General features: G+C 40.0%; 1 long non-coding RNA gene across 1 annotated transcript in view; it reads right to left on the bottom strand.

The window, feature by feature from the left end:
• Gm32974 overlaps positions 1–19,182 on the bottom strand; it is a 39,322-nt gene that overhangs the window by 14,100 nt on the left and 6,040 nt on the right. Inside the window, exon 2 of the long non-coding RNA XR_373560.3 lies at positions 5,937–6,205. This is a non-coding gene — a long non-coding RNA (predicted gene, 32974). The remainder of the gene's footprint in view (positions 1–5,936; positions 6,206–19,182) is intronic.

The raw sequence follows: 19,182 nt of genomic DNA, 5'->3' as shown, positions 1-19,182 counted from the left end.
CCAGTGATGGCTGACTAGGCCATCTTTTGATACATATGCAGCTCCGGGTAGTTCATATTGTTGTTCCACCTATAGGGTGGCAGTTCCCTTTAGCTCCTTGGGTACTTTCTCTAGCTCCTCCATTGGGGGCCGTGTGACCCATCCAATAGCTGACTGTGAGCATCCACTTCTGTGTTTGCTAGGCCCCGGCATAGTCTCACAAGAGACAGCTCTTTGGAGCTGGAATTACAAGCAGTTGTGAGCTGCCTGGTGTGGGGATTGGGAACAGCCCTCTGTCTCCCTCAGAAGAGCAGCAAGTGCTTAGTCTTTTCTCCATTCCAGAAACACATGTTGCTCCAAGAGGCGTGGCTGTGCTCTCGATCCATGAGGTTGTGTTTTCTGTGCTCATGGGTTAACTTCTGCTCACTAGAGCCCAACATCTAGGTGCACATATTTTCTACAACATTGGTATGTGTCTGCTTAAATACCTAAAGAGGGATCCTCAGACCATCCAGACCATCCATCGAATCCAAGAATCGATTTTTTTTTTAAAGTTACTATGGCAATGTTTGTTGAATTTTCTTCCAGTATGCTAATTCTTAAAAGCCTCAGAAACTAATTAAGGATGTGGGGAAGTGGTTCACAGTTATTCCACTTTGGAAAATGGTGCATTTTGGTCTCAGAGGCAGATGCTCAAAGGCATTTTTGTTCCTAAGGACCTGGGTAGATCAGTATAATACAATGACCAAGCGCTCAGCCTCTGTAGCTCAAGGACCTAGACTTTTATCCTTGACTTTCTCTTATCAGCTATATGACCTAGGATGTGTTCTTAAGCTCTCTGTAGCTGTTTCTTCATCTAAGAAATGGGATCAATAACAAAGCTACCTCCTTCCCAGTCCACCATATGTAATATCTGACATTATCAACTGCTGGGTAGTATCTGCTACAGCTATGTCTCACTTAGATGCCTGTTTCCAAATAAGCACTTCTGAAGTTCTCACCATATGTGTTGACAGAAATCCCACATGGTTTTCCTGATAACATCTGTTAATATACTAGAGGTCAACTATGTGGAAAATATAAAACCATAGCTTTTTAACAGACATGAATATAATGGTCACTTATAAAACCTTCCAAACCTAAAGTACATATTATAATAGTTAATCCTCACTGTTAGCTTGATGAAAGACACAGCTCTTGATGTATCCGTGGGAGTATTTAATTAAATGAAGCAAAAAGAGCCTAGGCTGTAGGTGATGGACTCCTATGAGCTAAGGTCCTGGACTGAATGAGTGAGTGAGAAGGAAATTAGAGTAGAGTCCTGCCTTCATCTCTTTGCTTCTTGACTGAAGATGCCATGTGACCAGCTGCCTCCTGCTCCTGCTCCTGCTCCTATGCCTTCTCTGCCATGATGGATTGGCTGTGTCCTCAAATTGTAAGGCAAAATAAACCTTTCTTTCCTTATGTTGCTATTACCAAGTGTTTTTGTCAGGGCATTGAGTAAATACCTAATTCAGAAAATCGGTACTGAGAAACGGGGCTATTGCTGTGAAAATCCTCACTGAGTGGTTCTTGAGCCTTTGGAGCCAGTTTGGGAGAAGAATGTTTGGGTATCAAGGCTGACAAGCAATGGTCTTAAGCATGTTGACGGTCAATTTTATGGGATGTAGAACCACCTGGAAAACATACCTCTGGTTATGTCTGTGAAGGTATATTCAGAATAGTTTGAGTGAGGTGGGAAGACCCACACTGAATGTGAGGCTCACAACCCTTTGTGGGCTGGAGTGCTGAACTGAATCAAAAGGAAAAAAGTAACTGTGAGCCAACATTCATCTCTCTCTGCTTCCTGACTGCAGTTAAGATATAATCAGCATCATTCTGCTGCTATAACTTCCCTGCTAGGATGGATTCTATCCCCAAACTGTGAACCTTTTCTTCCTTACTATCTTGTCAGACCCTTTGTCAGAGAAACAAGAAAGTAGTATACATGTCCTTCATCCCAAGTAAAGATACTGATAGGATGGGCATAATTGCCTGAATTTTAGAAAGTTTCATAGGTGATTCTGCCTGGTACAGTTCTTCTTTTAAGGACCAGTGGTTCTTAAGCTCTGGCTCCTGCATCAGTGTCTGTATCGCTTGAGTCTTTTTATGAATGTAAATTGCCACTCTTTGGTCTAGACCTAGACGTATAGGTCATAACTCTGGAGTAGGGCCATTAATCACCTCCAAATGGTTCTGTTTGAGAAGCACAGATATAAGAAACAGGTGGAGATGCCCTTCATGAAGTCCTCCATGCACTTAGCTTTTCTGCTGAGACAGAGAGGTGATGGAGTTCAGTGAATGATCTGAGTCCCCGGGAAAGCAGAAAAGTAGCTTTTACATCATGCTATTTTAATTCAGAATCAAAGACGTCAGGCATCTGTTGACCTTGGATTAAAACTTGCATTGTGGATCTAAGGAACTGAAGCTAAACGGGCTGCTTGCCACGACTCCGTGGGTGTCAGTTTAGTTAAACCGACATCATGTAGCCCAGAGCTCCCTTCTCTGGTTCTAGCTTATTGGAGGAAAAGAAAAATATATGTGATTGGGAAAGGAGCGCACAAAATTGAAGCAGACCAGCCACGGATGATCTGAATGCAATGCAGGTGTAGGAGCCATTGAATACCTTGCGTGTAAGGCTGATCTGTTGACTTATATGTCTGGCTGCTTCCAAATCCTAAATGTATTTCTGGAGCCCATGTACTACAAACCTTATCCCCAGGGTAGCTGTGTTCAGAGCCCCTGCCTTTGAAGAATCAGAGAATGGGAGCTTTGACATTCACAGAAAGGTTCATAACTTAATGGGATATTGGAAGGTGTTGGGCATTTTAGGAGGTGAGACATAAGTAGAGCAAGTAGCTCATTGTGGGCAGAAACAATGGCATCGTCCGAAGACACCTGGAGCTAGAATGAATTTTTCCTCCATTAAAGTGATTGTCTTCAGATATTTGACACAGTAGTGAAAAGCCGACTCACACACTAACATGGTTCAGTGGCTGAGCACACAACTGCTCCGACTCGCTGGATCTGCTCAGTGTCTAGGACAGGTTCACACAGTTTCTTGGAGATGGTGTAGGGCATTGATGCATCTAGGGTTAAAGGTGAGATTCCAGCTGTCCTCCCTCACTCATCCATTTCACATATGCTTTATTCCTCTGTGTCTTTAACCTACAGGGGCCACAGGTCCGAGGCTGAGCACAGAGTCAAATTCTTAGCCGTTCATACCTCCATAGTGGTTGTTGACTGGCCACCTGTTTTGGAGCCCCTCAAATCTTATAGATGGTTATACCGCCACCTCAAAATCACTGAATTCTCTAAAGATAAGAAACCTTCTGGTTCACTAGGGGGGAGGGAAATGGCACTGCATGAACATTCCCCTGGAGAAGCAGTCTTAGGAAGGAGGGGGACGAAGAGGGTGAGGAGGAGGAGAAAGAAGAGGAAGAAGAGGAGGAAGAACAGTTTTCTGAGCCAGCTGGGTAAGTAAATGCACATATTGGCCTCACTGTGAAATTATCATTAACACATGAGCCAGAGTAAATATTTGCTACAGTTCAGGATTTTGGATAGATATTTTTAAAAGTTTATTTTGTAATGTTGTAGGTGTGTGTGTGTATATGTGTGTGCATGTGTTTGGGTATCTATGTTCGTCTATGTGTATATTTGTGTGTAATGGAAGACAAATAACACACCTGCTACAGTTTATGTATGAGGTCAAAAACCAGATTTGTCAAGTTAGTTCTCTCCCCCCTCCCTCACATGAGTGTTGGGGATCAACCTAGGATTGCCCGGTTTGAATGGCAAGTACTTTAGTGGCTGAGCCCACTCAGTGGCTCTCTTTTTGTATTTTTAATTTGTTTGTTTTGGGTTGTTTTGTTGTTTGTTTGTTTTTCTTTTTTTCTTTGTTTTTATTTTTTTAATTTTGTTTTGAGACAAAAATCTTGCTATATAGCCTGAGCTAGCCTTGAACTCATGCTGCAGTCCAGGTTGCCTTGAACTAATGGTTCACCTGCCTCAGTCCTCGCAAGCTCTGGGACAACAGACATGAGACATAATACTTTTAATCTTCACGAATATATCAGGTCAGTCTTTGTCAATTTCCCTAGTTTTATGTGTGAAGGAACTGAGGCTCAGGGAAGTACCCTAACTGACCAATATTAGTATTTTTGGACTAGGTTTTATTAGCCTCCATTACACTATCCAGATGAAGAGAGATCTGACTCATACAGTAAAACCCAATTGCTCCAACTTTGTGTTCATTAAATAAAACTATCACGATTGGCCCACTATTAGACATTTTTTATTATGAAAGTAAAATATTTATTGGAGGAAAATTGAACAATTCAGATAAGTGTAAAGAAGTGAGTAGAATCACCCAGAATCCCATCAATTAGGTAATTTCTTTAAAAATAACTCTCTTCTGCTTCTACTTCCTATAAAAATAAAATCCATTTTTATAGGCTTTCTGCTCCCTCCTCTTCTCATTTTAAATACATGTCTGTTTCTGTTAAGCATAAGATGATTTCAATTTAGGTTTTATGTGAGAAAGGACTCTTTGGTGTGAATGGAAACGTCTAATATTTGAAATGCATTCATTTCGTTAATGGTTAACACGCCAAGAAAAGGGCTTAAAACTCAATAAAGACGTGTTGGCGGTGGGGTTTCCCTTTGATGCTCTTCTGATCAGTTTTTACTTGCATTTTGAAAAAGTCTTTCAAACTCTTTTACTGAGATGCTGCGAAGACACAAGGGCAGAGAGTTGCTGATGTTAATATGCCCTTCAGTCCTGCTAACTCTAAGTATGAAAGCCTTATGTGGCTCCCCGGGGCATAAAGCTTCCATGGGTTCCTGGGCTCGCCACCATAAATGGTTCCTATATGGGAGGAGCTAAGGGGTCAGGGTAGAGCAACAGCCATGTGCAATGACTTTGGGGTTTTCTGTTTTTGTTTTTTTGTTTTGGTGGCATTTCTTTATGCCTTTCAAAAGATCCACTGATGCAAAGATAAGTGGTGTTCAGAGTGTATATATCATCATTCATTTCGAGTTTCCACTCCATAATAAATAATGTTGTAAATGATGGACTCTATAGGGTCATTGTGCCAGTATGCAATTATCTAATAGAAAAAAAAAAATGTGAGAGTTGCCCGCTCCTTTTTTTGAGCAGCACTCACTGGGTCAATTAATTAAATGAGTGCAAATAGCTTCATGTAGGAGATTCATATACAAGGCAGGCAGTCTCATGAGGCTGGACTGCATGAAGCTAGAAAATGAAGGGAGACCAGGAGATGTAAAAAGGGGGTGACTTTTTGAAAAGTCTCATAATTCAAACTCTTTATTTTGCTCATAGAGTTAATAACCACATTAAATCCATATAGGTTTGGCCAACATGAGATAGTGGGGACCGTCCCTCAATACTTCCAGGTGTCTTTTGAGTATCTGTCTCTTACTTCAAGCTTATTAGAGTCGCTGGGTCTTGTCGGGGACTATGGCATTGGGTAGTTTGCATGTTATTATCTGATTGATTCAGAATAGGGACACTCTTTCGTTTAAGCACTTAGCATTCCAATTGTGGAAACTTCTGTTTATTGGAAAAATTACTTTGATTATGATATTTACTGCTGTGATGGAATAAATTTAAATAATCCAGTGGATACACGATCCTCATCAAATAGAATTCATATCCCAAAGAATTTGTTATTAGAACAGCTAATGTAAGCATGGTCTTAAACAAATCAACAAGTCAGAAGAAACAAACCCACACACAACAACTGACTAAAACCTTGAAAGCTTAAGACTGGAGAAAACACATGACTCAACAAAATAAACTTAGGTACAATTAAGTGTACATATGCCCTCACTTTTGTAAGTGTGAATATGAGCATGTGTGTTGTTTGAGGATAACCTTGGTGGTCCATTCTTACCTTCCATGTTGTTTGAGACAGGTTCTCTTGTTTTCTGGTGTGTACATCAGGCTGCTTGTCACATGGAAAGTCCAAGGGTTTTCTTGTCTCTGCCTCCCATCTTCCCACAGAAGCTCTGGGCATCTGGCTTTCACAAAGACTCTGGGCATTTGAACTCAGGTCCTCGCATGCATGGCAGATGTCTTTGTCCATTGAACCATCTCTCTGCCACCGCTAGATCATTCTTTCACTAATTCAGCATATATCCATTGACCTGTATTGTGTTTAAACTAGCAAAGACAGCAAAGAAAACACACTGAAGATGTTCTCTGTACTCATAGGGTTTACATACATACAGGGACCAGGGATATTGATGGAGCAAGTCATCTCAGACTTTGGAAGTGCAAGCAACTAGCAAAGAAAAGTAGACAGTAACATCAAAAGGCACACTGCAGGAACAAATTAAGTCGAGGGGTGGCCATCAGGACAGAGTAATATTTAGGAGAGTTGGAAAGCCTAAGGGCATATATGGGGCACAGGAGACAGGGAATGGAGGTGAGACTTGGGAAAAGTACCAAGTCTTTTCCAACTCTGCACCTGTAGAGGTTGGAATTCAGAATGCTGTGCTAAGCACAGTCTTCCCCAAAGCACATGGCTGTGGTCTCTACACTAGCATGTGTTGGCCTATGAAGAACAAGCAACTTATACAGTTTATTTTGTGATACACAAACAGGAGTCTGGAGCTGAGGTCTTTAGTACACCTTAGGCTCTCTAATGAAAGAGTCCAATTAAATTCACTTTTCAATACATGAAAACTCGAAGGCTAAATGTAGCAAAGTCCCAGGATCCAATAGCATCAGAACTAAAAAATTCGAATTAATATTCATTCAGAACTCCCCAGATTTCTATTTACCAATTATTTTTGGAAAATGAAAAGGTGATTTGTAACTGTTGGTTAAAATATGTTTCTTTAAAACTGCCAAGAATGCTGCCCGGAGCCCTTTCTTTTACTGATCTGGATAATTATCCATATTAATGTCTAGTTATTCAGAATTTCCAATATGGATAAGCAACTACATATTCATATATATTCTTCCCTTTTATTCACACAAATGCACACACACACATACACACACACACACACACACACACACACACACACACACACACACACACTCATGCCTTGAAACTTACTATCTAGACCAGACTGTCCTCAAATTCACAGAGATCAGCTTACCTCTGCCTCCCAAATACTGGTGACTCTGTGTGTGTGTGTGGGGGGGGGGTGCCACAGTACATGGACAGAGGTCAGCTGGAGAGAGTGAATTCTCTCATTCTACCTTGTAGGTTCTGGGAACCAAACTCAGGTTGTCAGGCTTAAGGGCAGATGCCCTTACCCACTGGCACCTCTCACCACCTTCTCATCCCCTTTCTCAGCTTCTAAGGCTCTGACCCAAATTATTCCATGAATATTCTTTGAAGACATTAACTTTGTTTCAATCATTTGGCCATTGCAACTATGAGACAGTGACTAATCCTGAAAATTGCTGTTGCTGATTGATGAGTTTATAATATAAGCATTCAGCTACCAAAAGCGTGGATACGCATTTCAGCTTTCTGAGATATCCTCAGATTCCTCTATTACTTAAATTATCTCTGTGTTTCTCCCCCGCCCCCCCCCCACACAGTTTTCTATATGTGCTGTTTACATTACATTTCATTGTGATCTATGAATTTTTAATTTGTTGTTTGTCTTTTTTTTTCTGAACTTGGCTATCTCATAATATATAAGGAACATTTGTAATTTTTCTGCCCCGTTATACATTCCTCCATCTTAAATTAATTCCGTGGTCTTTGTCTAAAATAAAATCAGTAGTTTATTTTTGTCATATTTGCAAAAATTAAGATGTAAGGGATTCTTTCCCTGAGGATTCATACGAATGCCTGCCTCTCCTTTAACGCTCCCAATAAAAAAACGAAGTTTGATTCAGCCAAAGTTCCTCCTGGAGAACCAGGGGCTTTTAGTGTCCCTCTTCAGAAGTCATGAGTTAGAGCCTGGGGAGAGGAGGGTAGGTGATTTCAAAATTGTTGCATTGGAAAGTTTTCGTCCGGTATAGATGATGGTTTTCCCACAGCTGCAAAACATTGAGATATCCATGTTATCTAACCTTTTTCAACTAATGTACCTCCTGAGACTGACCGCCTGAGGCCAGTGCAATTAGGCCAGTGGCTTAGTGGTGGAGGAAGATGTTGGAATCTCTGAGGTAGCTTCCGTGACCCGATAGATCCTTTCTGTAAGGGAACATCAACAGTTAACAAGCCCAATCTCGGAGTCTCTCACAAGCTGTGACAGATGTTCCAGTGAGGATGGCGGCTGTTAGGCTTGGAGAATAGTGCTATGCACCATTATATCTGGATATTATGGGCTGCAATACATGCATGGATTATATATGTATTAGCCTGCAATAATAGCTTTAAGCAACTCAGCTAACTGCCTGAGAAAGTTGCTTAAAATAACTCTAAACTAAAAACAAGAGCGTTATGGAAATGAGGATAAACAGCTTTTCAATTTGACATAAAATTATTTCCAAGCTTTTAAATCCATTTGTATTCTGATTCTTCTTTTGAGGTTGTGGGTGCTTTTCTTGTTAGTATTGTTTGTTTTATGCTATTCCTAGGACTGTTATAAAAGTATCCATACCCACCCCCCAAGAAACATCTTAAATGCACTGAAGGACCATTTAAATCAGGAACATCAGAAAATACAGAAGAAATATCTTCTGGCTCCCAAAGACTGAACCACCAACCAAAGAGCATACATGGGTTGGATCTGGGTTCCCACACGTATTTAGCAGATATGTAACTCCAGCCTTCATGCAAGTTCCCCAACAACTGGAATAGGACTGCCCCTAAATCTGTTGCCTGCCTTCCTACAGATCTAGTTCTCCTAACTGGGCCACTTTGTTGGGCCTCAGTGGGAGAGGATATGCCTAGTCCTTAAGTGATTTGGTGTGCCGGAGCAGGGTGATATCCGGGGTAAGGGACCTTCCCTCTTTTCTGAGGAGAAGGGGAGGGAGCATGGATGGAGAAGCTGTGGGGGAATGGGAGTAGGGGGTGTCTGTAATCAGGATGTAAGGTTAATAAATTAATGAAAAAATAATAATTATCTTCTAAGTTTAACCATCCTGTCCTATACATCCCAACTTAACTCAAAAGGGATTTGAATGTCAATAGAATTAGGCGGGTAACTAATCTGTTTTATTTGTTTATTTATTTATTTTCCTTAGTTTAGTTTAATGTGGAGTGTGTGTATGCGTACCTCACTACATGTATGTATGTATGAGAGAATTTTAAGAGCCAATTCTCTCCTTATGTTTTATTTGAGGTAGGTTTCTCTTGTTTCCACAACTGCTCAGATTGGGTTGGCTGATCTGCAAACTTCCTGACAATTCTCCTATCTCTGCCTCTCATATCGATATTAGGAATGGCTGGATAGCAGGGACCACCATATCCAGCTTTCCATATAGGTTCTGGGGATTGAACTTGGGTCACTGGGGTGGGGTGGCTCTTGCCTTTCATGTATCTGATTAGCTCCAGGACTGTGGATGAATCTTTTTCTTCCTGTCTAATTATCTAAGTGTGTTATTTTCTTGATCTCAATCTAATCTTGATTACAGACATTGAAGTAAATGTAAAACCCATGTTCCCCTTCACTGTGGATTAGAAATGTAGACAGATTTGTTCTGTCTGTGATAGCAGAGGCTTTAACTAGAGGTTGATTCTTTCCTCTCTAAGGGCCAGTCTCTGCATCCTGTAAAGCTATTTCATTCCAGAGTCTGAGCTTAGCCTCTTGAATCTTCTAGACATTCCAGACAAGATTCCCAGTCCAATTTAGAAGCCCACACTGTAGATCAATGTGTCCCTGGGGACATTCTTGCTTTGTTCCAATTCATTGTCATCAGCATTACGCCAAACACAATCCCCTGTGTAGAGTTTAAGTCACAATTACTTTGTGTCTTAGATTTATCAGCAGACACTGTCTTACATCTTGATGCACTTGGCTTTCCTATTGTTTTCGGAGAGGGTTCTTGGACAAGAGAGAGTCTAGAGATAGTTACTTTTTAAATTGCCAGTATATTTACCCTTTATCACTCTTTAGGCTTCTCCCCGTGAATTCTCTGCTAGCAAGCCGTGGTTCTAGGAGAGTGGCTTTCAATTTAAGTGCTCCATGACAGATCATCAAGGCTCGTGAAGAGGATAGCTTCACAGAATTTATTCCCGTTATCTCCTAGTTTATGGTGGCTTTTGGTTCTCCAACTGCAGGTTGGTTCTTGTTTTTATATCACCTGTGATCCATTTGGGAAAACAACCTATTTTAAAAGTCACCCTAAAATATTGGGAGCATTTTTGTCTTTGTGATCTCATTAATTTGGGGACATTTAAAATGGATAAATTATGCACTCATAAATAGACTCCTGATATGTTCTGTAAAGATAATAGAGAACGTTATAGAGTTTAGTTGAAATACTGCAGCTCATTAGCACACGTGGATGGTAATGTCTATTGCTGAGAGATCTCTGATACTGAGAGCATAAGGACCATCTGAGGCGAGCGTTCTGCCCTCTCCCCAGCTCCCTGTGCTCATTTACTTTCCTCTCTGTCTGCTTTGCACCCTGCACACAAAGGGAGGCCACTGCTCTTTCATTTCGCAGAAGCCGCTATAATTTTTCTCGACATGGCAATTACTTTTTAATCCGGTTAGCATAGACTATAATGGAACCAAGTTGTAAAACATCCTTTCTTGTTTACTCTTTTATTTTGCTTTTAATTTATTGCCTTGATTTCAATCCCTTTTATAAACCCATTAAAGCCCAATTACTCACTTTGAAGTCAATCACTAATCAATGCCATTTATTTCTGCATTATGGGATATGGGGGGGGGTGCGTAGTTAAAAAGTCCGTCTGTGTTCCAGTAAAGTTTTTGATAAATATCAGACATTGTTAGTGTTTACTAGTTTAAGGGACACGAAATTCAATAGAAATAGAGGAGAATTTCCTGAGAGAAGAGTCTAGGTCTCTGACTTGTCTGATGTTCTAGCAGCTTTGTCTCCTGTGGAAAAGCAAGGAAAGCACACATAGCATTTTAAGCATGGCCTAACTGTTCATGAACTTAGACTGATTAATGAAGATGAATGGGGAATTGTCACTCTCTCACTAACTGGGACTTTCCAAGTAAAACTGAAGCTGACTGGGAAAACATGCTTGCACACACACACATACACACACACACACACACACACACACACACACACACACACACACACACACACTTGATGACTGATCATGACTTTTAAAAATGTTCCTATGTTCTATATGCATGGCTTTCTTCAGTGAGGCTCTGAGATATGTAGAGCATGCCATTAATATTTGTACCCTATAGATCTATGCTATAGACAGTGGCACTGGGGTTTCCCAGAGGCTCAAGCAGTTTGCTATTTGTCTCATGGTTTCTAAATAAAACCTGTTTCCTTCCATACCACAGTGTAGAATTCTGGACCTTTTTATTTGTACAGGAGGTGAAATAGTAGGTCCTATGACAAATCAGAAATCACATGACTATTTGGTTGGTGACAGTGTTGTGCTGGCAACTCCTCCTAAACAAACAAACTACAATGTGTGTCATTTGCCCATTTCTTTGGTGCAAATACTATCACTGTGACCAGTTTCAAGCTTCTTAAAAGACATCCTTAAGTTCCAAGTTGGAAACGAACCCAGAAGGTTGTCCTCTTGCAGAAGAGTGGCTGGCTCCAACACATAAAGCACAGCTCTGCATTATAGAAATTGTGGTGTCTATGCTGTGCATATGAGACTTGCTACTCTGGGTAACTGTAGTATTTCAATAAGAATGGAACATCTATTCTAAAAAGTGAATTTGATCATTCAACAAACATTTTATTACCATGAAATATGGCTCCCTAAGGTGGGTCTGCACAGGAAAAGGCAGGCCACAGAAGCAACAGAGGTTCTAGGACAGAGTCCTACAGGCCTACATCTGCAGTGAGGAGGTGGGGCTGTTCCGCAGCCCCCTGTGCACTGGTCTTGTCAGGACAGAGCTTGTCTCCCAGGAGGGCTGACACAGGAGGAACAAGTTCCAGCCAAAGAAGATAGTACATCTAACACCAGAGATTACCAGATGGTGAAAGACAAATATAAGAATCTTAACAACAGAAACCAAGACTACTTGGCATAATCAGAACCCAGTACTCCCACCACAGTGATTCGTGGATAGCCCAACAAACAGGAAAAGCAAGATTCAGATTTAAAATAATATCTCATAATAATGATAGAGGACTTTAAGAAAGACATTTATAACTCCCTCAAAGGAATACAGGAGAACACAACTAAACAGGTAGAAGTCCTTAAAGAGAAAACACAAAAAAATTCCTTAAAGAATTACAGGAAAACACTACCAAACAGGTGAAAGAATTGAACGAAACCATCCAGGATCTAAAAATGGAAGTAGAAACAATAAAGAAATCACAAAGGGAGTCAACTCTGGAGATAGAAATCCTAGGAAAGAAACCAGGAGCCATAGATGTGAGCATCAGCAACAGAATATAATAAATGGAAGGGAGAATCTCAGGAGCAGAAGATTCCATAGAGAACATGGGCACAACAATCAAAGAAAATGCAAAATGCCAAAGGATCTTAACTGACAACATCCAGGAAATCCAGGACACAATAGGAAGGCCAAACCTAAGGATAACAGGTATAGATGAGAATGAAGATTATCAACTTAAACATCTTCAACAAAATTATAGAAGAAAACTTCCCTAGCCTAAAGAAAGAGATGACCATGAACATACAAGAAGCCTACAGAACTTAGAAATAGACTGGACCAGAAAAGAAATTCCTCCTGACACATAATAATCAAAACACCAAATGCACTAAACAATGATAGAATATTAAAAGCAGTAAGAGAAAAAAGTCAAATAACATATAGAGGCAGACTTTAGAATTACACCAGACTTCTCACCAGAGACTATGAAAGCCAAAAGATCCTGACCAGATGTTATACAGACCTTAAGAGAACACAAATACCAGCCCAGGCTACTATACCCAGGAAACCTCTCAATTACCATAGATGGAGAAACCAAAGTATTCCATGACAAAATCAAATTCACACAATATCTTTTTACAAATCCAGCCCTTCAAAGGATAATAGAGGAAAACCTTCAACACAAGGAGGGAAACTACACCCTAGAAAAAGCAAGAAAGTAATCTTTCAACAAACTTAAAAAAAGATAGCCACAAGAACAGAATCCCCACTCTATCAATAAAAATAACAGGAAGCAACAATTACTTTACCTTAATATCCTTAATATCTCTTAATTCCCAAATAAAAACAGACTAACAGACTAGATATGTAAACAGGACCCAACATTTTGCTACATACAGGAAACCCACTTCAGGGACAAAGATGGACACTACCTCAGAGTAAAAGGCTAGAAAACAAAATTCCAAGCAAATGGTCCCAAAAAAGAAGCTGGAGTAGCCATTCTAATATCTAATAAAATTGACTTTCAGCCTAAAGTTATCAAAAAAAAGTCAAGGAGGGGCAGTTCATACTCATCAAAGGTAAAATCTTCCAAGATGAACTCTCAATTCTGAATATCTATGCTCCAAATGCAACGGCAGCCACATTCATCAAGGAAACTCTAGTGAAGCTCAAAGCACACATTGCACCTCACACAATAATAGTGGGAGACTTCAATACCCCACTCTCATCAATGGACAGATCCTGGAAACAGATACTAAACAGAGACACAGTGAGACTAACAGAAGTTATGAAACAAATGGATTTAACAGATATCTATAGAACATTTTATGCTAAAACAAAAGGATATACCTTCTTTTCATCACCTCATGGTACCTTCTCCAAAACTGACCATATAATCAGTCGCAAAACAGGCCACAACAGATACAAAAATGTTGAAATAATCCCATGCATCCTATCAGATCACCATGGACTAAGGCCGACCTTCAATAACAACATAAATAATATAAAGCCCACATATATGTGAACGCTGAACAACACTCTACTCAGTGATAACTTGGCCAAGGAAGAAATAAAGAAAGGAATTGAAGACTTTTTAGAGTTTAATGAAAACGAAGCCACAAAATACCCAAACTTATGGGACACACCGAAAGCAGTCCTAAGAGGAAAACCCATAGTTCTGAGTGCCTCCAAAAAGAAACTGGAGAGAGCATACACTAGCAGCTTGGCAGCACACCTAGAAGCTCTAGAACAAAAGAAAGCAAATACATCCAAGAGGAGTAGATGGCAGGAAATAATCAAAGTCAAGGCTGGAACCAACCAAGTGGAAACAAAAAGAATTATACAAAGAATCAATCAAACCAGGAGCTGGTTCTTTGAGAAAATCAACAAGATAGATAAATCCTTAGCCAGACTAACTAGAGAGCACAGGGACAGTATCCTAATTAACAAAATTAGAAATGAAAAGGGAGACATAACAACAGAATCTGAGGAAATCCAAAAAATCATCAGATACTACTACAAAAGGCTCTACTCAACAAAACTGGAAAACCGGGATGAAATGAACAATTTTCTAGACAGATACCAGGTACCAAGGTAAAATCATGATCATATTAATGATCTAAACGGTTCCATATCCCCTAAAGAAATAGAGACAGTCATTAATAGTCTCCCAACAACAACAACAACAAAAGCCCAGGGCTACATGGGTTTAGTGTAGAGCTCTATCAGACCTTCAAAGAAGACCTAATTCCAATTCTCTTGAAACTATTCCACAAAATAGAAACAGCAGGTACTCTACCTAATTCTTTTTTTGAAGCCACACTTACTCTGCTACCTAAACTGCACAAACACCCAACAAAGAAAGAGAACTTCAGACCAATTTCCCTTATGAATATCAATGCAAAAATACTCAATAAAATTCTTGCAACTTGAATCTAAGAATACATCAAAAAGATCATCCATCATGATCAAGTAGGCTTCATCCCAGGGATGCAGGGATGGTTCAATATACAGAAATCCATCAACATAATCTACTATATAAACAAACTCAAAGACAAAAACCACATGATCATCTCGTTAGATGCTGAGAAAGCATTTGACAAAAATCCAACACCCCTTCACGATAAAAGTCTTGGAAAGATCAGGAATTCAAGGCACATACCTAATCATAATAAAAGCAATATACAGCACACCAGTGCCAACATCAAACTAAATGGAGAGAAACTTGAAGCAATCCCACTAAAATCAGGGCCTAGACACTTTCTCACTACCTATTCAGCATAGTACTTGAAGTCCTAGCCAGAGCAATTAAACAACAAAAGAAGTTCAAGGAGATACTGTTTGGAAAGGAAGAAGTCAAAATATCACTATTTGCAGATGATATGATAATATGTATAAGTAACACAAAAATTCCACCAGAAAACTCCTAAATCTGATAAACAACTTCAGTGAAGTAGCTGGGTATAAAATTAACTCAAACAAATCAATGGCCTTTCTCTATACAAGGATAAATAGGCTGAGAAAGAAATTAGGGAAATAACACCCTTCACAATAGTCGGAAATAATATAAAATACCTTGGTGTGACTCTAACTAAGGAAGTGAAAGATCTGTATGATAAGAACTTCAAGTCTCTTAAGAAAGAAATCAAAGATCTCAGAAGATGGAAAGATCTCCCATGCTCATGGATTGGCAGGATCAACATTGTAAAAATGGCTATCTTGCCAAAAGCAATATACAAATTCAATGCAATCCCCATCAAGATTCCATCTCAATTTTTCACTGAGTTAGAAAGGGCAATTTGCAAATTCATCTGGAATAACAAAAAACCTAGGATAGCAAGAACTATTCTCAACAATAAAAGAACCTCTGGGGGAATCACCATCCCTGACCTCAAGCTGTACTACAGAGTAATGTAATAAAAACTACATGGTACTGGTACAGCGACAGGTAGATCAATGGAATAGAATCCAAGTTCCAAAAATGAACCCACACATCTGTGGTCACTTGATCTTAGACAGAGGAGCTAAAACCATCCAGTGGAAAAAAGACAGCGTTCTCAACAAATGGTGCTGGCTCAACTGACGATTAGCATGTAGAAGAACGTGAATTGATCCATTCTTATCTCCTTGTACAAAGCTCAAGTCTAAGTGGATCAAGGAACTCCATATAAAACCAGAGACGCTGAAACCTATAAATGAAGAAAGTGGGGAAGAGCCTCGAAGATATGGGCACAGGAGAAAAATTCCTGAACAGAACAGCAATGGCTTGTGCTGAAAGATCAAGAATTGACAAATGGGACCTCATAAAATTGTAAAGCTTCTGTAAGGCAAAGGACACTTTCAATAAGACAAAATGGCAACCAACAGATCGAAAGAAGATCTTCACCAATCTTAAATCTGATAGGGGACTAATATCCAATATATATAAATAACTCAAGAAGTTGGACCCCAGAAAACCAAATAACCCTATTAAAAATGGGAGTACAGAGCTAAACAAAGAATTCTCAGCTGAGAAATACCAAATGGCTGAGAAGCACCTAAAAAATGTTCACCATCTCTAGTCATCAGAAATGCAAATCAAAACAACCCAGAGATTTTGCCTCACACCAGTCAGAATGGCTAAGATCAAAATCTCAAGGGACAGCAGATGCTGGCAAGGATTTGGAGAAAGAGGAACAGTCTCCTCATTGCTGGTGGGATTGCAAGCTGGTATAACCACCCTGGAAATCAGTTTGGTGCTTTCTCAGAAAATTGGACATAATACTACCAGAAGATCAAGCAATACCACTCCTGGGCATATACCCAGAAGATGCTCCAACTTGTAATATGGACACATGCTTCACTGTGTTCATAGCAGCCTTATTTATAATAGCCAGAAGCTGGAAATAACCCAGATGTCCCTTAACAGAGGAATGGATACAGAAAATGTGGTACAATGGAGTACTACTCAGCTATTAAAAAGAATGTATTTGTGAAATTCCTAGGCAAATGGTTGGACCTGGAGGGCATCATCCTGAGTGAAGTAACCCAATCACAAAAGAACTCAAATGATATGTACTCACTGATAAGTGGATATTAGCCCAGAAACTTAGTATAGCGAGATATAAGGTACAATTTGCAAAACACATGAAACTGAAGAAGAACGAAGACCAAAGTGTGGACACTTTGCCCCTTCTTAGAATTGGAAACAATCACCCATGGAAGGAGTTACAGAGACAAAGTTTGGCGCTGAGTCAAAAGGATGGACCATCTAGAGACTGCCATATCCAGGGATCCATCCCATAATTAGCCTCCAAACGATGACATCATTGCATACACTAGCAAGTGTTTGTTGCAAGGACCGTGATATAGCTGTCTCTTGTGAAACTAGGCTGGGGCCTAGCAAACACAGAAGTGGATGCTCACAGTCAACTATTGGATGGATCACAGGACCCCCAATGGAGGAGCTAGAGAAAGTATCCAAGGAGCTAAAGAGATCTGCAACCCTGTAGGTGCAACATTATGAACTAACCAGTACCCTGGAGCTCTTGACTCTAGCTGCATATGTATCAAAAGATAGCCTAGTCAGCCATCACTGGAAAGAGATGCCCATTGGACAGGCAAACTTTATATGCCCCAGTACAGGGGAACGCCAGGGCCAAAAAATGGGAATGGGTGGGTAGAGGGGGGGGGGACTTTTGGGATATCATTGGAAATGTAATTGAGGAAAATACGTAATAAAAAAATGAATTTATGAAATTCTTAGACAAATGGATGGATCTGGAGGATATCATCCTGAGTGAGGTAACCCAATCATAAAACATCACACATGATATATACTCAAGGGTAAGTGAATATTAGCCTTTCAACTCAGAATACTCAAGATATAATTTGCAAAACACATGAAACTCAAGAAGAAGGAAGACCAAAGTTTGGATACTTCGATCCCTCTTAGAAGGGGGAACAATATACCCATGGAAGGAGTTAACAGAGTCATAGTTCGGAGCAGAGACTGAAGGAATGACCATCCAGAGACTGCCCCACCTGGGGATCCATCCTATAAACAACCAACAAACCCAGACACTATTGCAGATGCCAATAAGATTTTGCTACAGGAGCCTGATTTAGCTGTCTCCTGAGATGCTCTGCCAGTACCTGGCAAATAGAGAAATGAATGCTCTCAGTCATCCATTGGAAGGAGCACAGGTTCCCCAGTGAAGGAGCTAGAGTAATACCCAAGGAGCCAAAGGGGTCTCCAGCCTGATAGGAGGAACAATAATATGAACTAACCAGTACCCTAGAGCTCCCTTGGACTAAACCACCAATTAAAGAAATCACATGGTGGACTCATGGCTTTAGCTGCATATGTAGCAGATAATGGCCTAATTGATCATCAATGGGAGGAGAGGCTCTTGATCCTGAGAAGGTTCTATGCCCCAGTATAGGGGAATGCCAGGGCCAGTGTGCAGGAGTGGGTGGTTTGGGAAGCATGGGGAGGGAGGAGGGGATAGGGGATTTTCAGAGGGGAAACCAGGAAAGGGGATAACATTTGAAATGTAAATAAAGAAAATATCTAATAAAAAAAAGAAGAAAGGAAAAAAAATTACCAAATATGAGTCTCTGTCTTTTGCTGTTTAGGTTGCATGAAGAATTTACATGGGTGAAAGAGTTACAATGAAGACCTTTCACATATACAATTACTAAGAGTTAATGCTATTCAATTAATAGAATTGAATAATCTAGTGAAGAGAGATGCACATACCTGCCAATCATTTGTGGGAGGTCAATTTAGGATCCTGGATGCTTCTAGATTAGAATAAAAGATATATACCACATTCTTATCTGTGAAATTTATTTTAATAATTTTATTTATTCTTTTAGAATCTCATGCATCTACACGATGAAATGTGCATGCATCATTATCTTTGTTGGGCAAAGTATTGAAAGACAAAACTATAGACAACTTAGTTGTTCAGGGTGATTTAAACGTATAAAGTATGTTTCCAACAAATTCATAACAGTGAAGAGTGATTCCGGAAAAGAGAGGCAAATAGCAAAGCAGAGGTGAGAGTATGCCCAGGTTGTGAAAATATAGAAGGTAGGTTAGTCAAAGTCAGGATCCAAGAATATGACTGATATCCTTCCCATGGAGGATCACATCTCTGAGTATTCTCTGGGCTAGCTGTATTGGAACCACCTCAGAGAGGTTTACTATGTATCAACCCTGTA

The sequence above is a fragment of the Mus musculus genome, chromosome 1, assembly GCF_000001635.26.
Source record: "Mus musculus strain C57BL/6J chromosome 1, GRCm38.p6 C57BL/6J".
In the NCBI taxonomy this organism is placed as follows: domain Eukaryota; kingdom Metazoa; phylum Chordata; class Mammalia; order Rodentia; family Muridae; genus Mus; species Mus musculus.
The sequence above is the reverse complement of the archived record's forward strand: the minus strand, read 5'-3'. Positions and strand labels throughout refer to the sequence as shown.